At 33.6% G+C, this 4,100-nt stretch overlaps 1 protein-coding gene across 12 annotated transcripts in view; it reads right to left on the bottom strand.

Annotated features, from left to right (window-relative positions):
- LOC116852446 (cyclic GMP-AMP synthase-like) overlaps nt 1-4,100 on the bottom strand; it is a 149,122-nt gene that overhangs the window by 43,267 nt on the left and 101,755 nt on the right. The window lies entirely within an intron of this gene.

The following is a 4,100-nucleotide window of genomic DNA, read 5'->3' as shown; positions in this document are numbered from 1 at the left end:
CGCTTTCTGTACGCTAATTTGTTGAGACAAAATAATTGATTTCTCAAAAACTATTGCGAATATCGCAAAATGGCACAGGATTTTCTTGCTCACTTCAATCCGTTCTACGTTCTCACTAAGGGTTATCATGGGACTTCGGGACACCCTGTATATATATATATATGTAAAAATTAGACCGACAAATTTTGAGGGGAAATAGAGGACATAAAAACAAACATATTTTGTTAATAATGTTTTTCTCTACGACGCGTCAAAGTTTTCGGTCTTAATTTTTTACACCCTGTATATATATACAGGGTGTTTCAGACTACCCGTATCACTCATTTAAAATAAAAGGATCAACATTTTATTAAAAATTCAAAACACTTTTTCACTAAGTCGAACACGCTCTACTAAATGATACTATATTCAACTTCCAGTATCGACCGGAAGTGGGTTGTTTAGACCGGAAGTTTAGTTTTTTAAATAGAATATCCTATTTTTTTGTAGATTCAGATTCTACGGTGAAAAATACGAAACTTATGTCCGAAACATTTTTTCCGAAAATGTGTCACCGATCTTGAAATCACATTGAAAGTTTATCAATTACCAAACCTCTTATCCCAGCGAGAAAGATTACGTCGATTCGACGTCTACTAGACATCTATATGAAACGTCTATCTACCATCTACGTCTAATCTATATCGACCTAAAAACGGTCCACATTTAGATGTCTAATAGACTGTCATTTCGACGTCTTATCGATGTCTAATAGACCGTCATTTCGACGTCTTTTCGACGTCGATCAATAAGTCATTTCTCACCTGATTGTTTCATAAAAATAACTAATTCCTAATTTTCTTTATGTCTTATAAACTGCTAGAAACCGAAGATTATCAAACACACATTAAAACTTTCGCGGATCTTGCCTCGATAATTTCGAATTCGAAGTGGTCATCCATCCATCCTGATTGCGTTGCTTAACCTGACCATCGAGCGGCACGCGGTGTTCCAATAACACCAATAATGTTCTTACAATTTATGCTTATAAAATGTATACTTACAGTGTTCACAGTATATTATAACGTACCTAGCAAATACATACGTTGATTCGCCTGTCTATTTTATTTAATATCTCTAAAGTTTATATAGTTATTTGCAAAATGACTTTGATCATTCCTTCCAGTTTAATGTTTTTCGAATAATCTGACATTGATATCTTTGTAATACTATAATTGAATCGGAAATCTAAAAAAAAACTGACGTTTCCACAGAATAAATTTTTTATGAAAAACGCGCGCGATTTCAGTGAGAAGTGACTTATTTATCGACGTCGAAAAGACGTCGAATCGACGTCGAAATCGTCAAATAGACGTCGATTCGACGTCTTTTCGACGTCAATCGATAAGTCATTTCTCACTAAGATATTAAATGTCGATTCAATATCGAATAGACGTCTAGAAAGATTGTAAATATTCGACAAAATAAAATTTCGAAATTTTATTGAAAATTCTCTTTTAATGGTCAATATATTATGAATGGATTCTAAAACATTAGAATTTACTCAAAATAGAAGATCTCTAAATTGCCATTTTTTTAGACGTGCATTTAGACTAGACGTAACTTAGACTTCTCCGACGTCGAATCGACGTCTACGTTCTCGCTGGAATGAACTTCCTAGCCGCAGTGCGATAGTCGCTTTCGTATGATTTGACTTTTTAACATACTCCAAATACTGAAATAAATATTTCTACTTAAGTATCTTACTTTCAATTCTTCGTGTACTCTAATCACACTCAAAAATTTTTAAAAGTGGACTGACTAAGGTTGGAATCGGGACAATAAAATGAACTTTTCAATCAAACATAATTTTATTATTTAACTTTTCGTTATAGTCGGAATTTAGTAACAAACTTAACATTTATTTAGTAACAAACTTAACATGTACATAATTTTTATTCAATTAGTAAATCTTGTCTAGGCTAAATGTTCAATGTAAGCTCCATTATGTAAAAGGCAAATATCAATTCTTTTTTGGAAGGATTCGATAGCTGGACGAATTTCGTTTGCATCTAAAGATCGAACAGCTTCTGTCATTAGAAGCATCATGTTTTCTCTCGTAGTTGGGCGCTCACGATAAACTATATCTTTTAGTCTTCTCTACAAATACTAATCCAAAAAAGTCAGATCGGGCGATCGTGGTGGATAATTAAAGGGACCGTATATGCCTATCCATTTATTTGGAAATATTCTATTTAGTTGCGCTCGAGCATTTCTCGATGTATGGGCCGAGCACCCATCTTGCTGGAAAAACATGTCTAAGCGCGACTGCAGAGGAACATCCTCTAGCAAAATATGAAGATCTGTCCGCAGAAAAACTAAATATGAAGCACCACTGAGATTTTCGTAAAAAAAAATAAGGCCTTACAATCTGATTATTTATTATGCCGCACCAAACATTAACTTTCCAAATGTGTTGCATATCAATTTCTCTCAATCAGTAAGGATTATTATCAGACCAATAAAGACATTTATACATATTCACTTCTGCATTGCTTTTAAGTGTACATTCATCGGAAATAAAATGTTTTGGTGAAAATTACGCTGTTTTTCCCTTATCCAATTACAAAAAACTCTCTGTCTATAATCATTTTGGGTTAACACTTGATGAAGATGCATTCTATAAAGATAAAACTTATTTTCTTTATAAATGCGCGAAATCGTTGTTGTACTTATACCACAATCTTTTTCTCGTCGACGTAAAGAGTCATTCGAATTCACAATCGCCGATGCTAAAATATCTGGTACACTTATATCCCTAATTCTTCGGCGAATCTGTCTTCCTTTATTATAATCTGGCTATATGATACCTTTATTTCTAATTCGCTTGGCAAGTCGTGAAAAAATATTAAATGAGTGTGCAGTTCGATCGGGATAACGTTTCTGCCATAATCTTGCTGCTTCACATTACACATCTTGGCATTCCCCCAAAATTAAAAGCATATCATATGCTTCTTCATTTAAATACAACATAGTTGGAATATTAAGTCTTCAATTAACATTTTAATAATTTACAATGAATTTATTATCTTTTCGTAAGTAAAATGTCAAAATAGAATTGTACAAAATTATTGATAGAATATGTACTTATGAATTTTTAATGTTAATGTATCAATAAAATAAATTTATTGTAACGCTTCCGGAGAAGAGCTAGCGTCTCATTATTGTACAAATTGCAAATTTATTGCAATACAAACAATATTATAAATTTGAGCGAGATTACCGAAAGAAAATAATGGCAATGTGTCGCTAGATAGATTCTTCTAGCTAGATATCCACTATTTAAAGAATATTGTTACGTTAGAGATTATTGTTAGATTGTTGAAGAACATTAAAGGTGCGAGATATAAACATGAGCACGCATACACGTCGCGGCCAAACACAGACGTAAAACGCGTAAGCACAGGCAGCTTTCTTGATGTTTATATTTCGACGAAAATCTCAGTGATGCTTCATATTTAGCTTTTTTGCAGACAAATTTTCTTATTTTGCTAAAGGAATGCAGAAGTGAATACATATAATTGTCGTTATAGGTCTGATAATAATCCTTACTGGTTGAGAGAAGTTGATATGCAACACATTTGGAAAGTTAATGTTTGGTGCGGTATAATAAATAATCAGATTGTAGGACCTTATTTTTTTTTACGAAAATCTTAGTAGTGCTTCATATTTAGCTTTTCTGCGGACAGATCTTCCTATTTTGCTAGAGCTCCCTCTGTCGCGCTTAGACATGTTTTTCCAGCAAGATGGGTACCCGGCCTATACATCGAGAAATGCTCGAGCGCAACTAAATAGAATGTTTCCAAATAAATGGATAGGCATATACGGTCCCTTTAATTATCCACCACGTTCGATCTGACTGTTTTGGATTATTATTTGTGGGGAAGACTAAAAGATATAGTTTATCGTGAACGCCCAACTACGAGAGAAAACATGATGCTTCGAATGGCAAAAGCTGTTCGATCTTTAGATGCAAACGAGATTCGTCGAGCTATCGACTCCTTCCAAAAAAGAATTGATACTTGCCTTTTACGTAATGGAGCTCACATTGAACATTCAGT

This window comes from Odontomachus brunneus, unplaced genomic scaffold (assembly GCF_010583005.1).
Source record: "Odontomachus brunneus isolate Ranch 3 - 2012 unplaced genomic scaffold, Obru_v1 Obru_scaffold_225, whole genome shotgun sequence".
Taxonomy (NCBI): domain Eukaryota; kingdom Metazoa; phylum Arthropoda; class Insecta; order Hymenoptera; family Formicidae; genus Odontomachus; species Odontomachus brunneus.
This window is presented reverse-complemented; position numbering and strand designations above follow the sequence as displayed.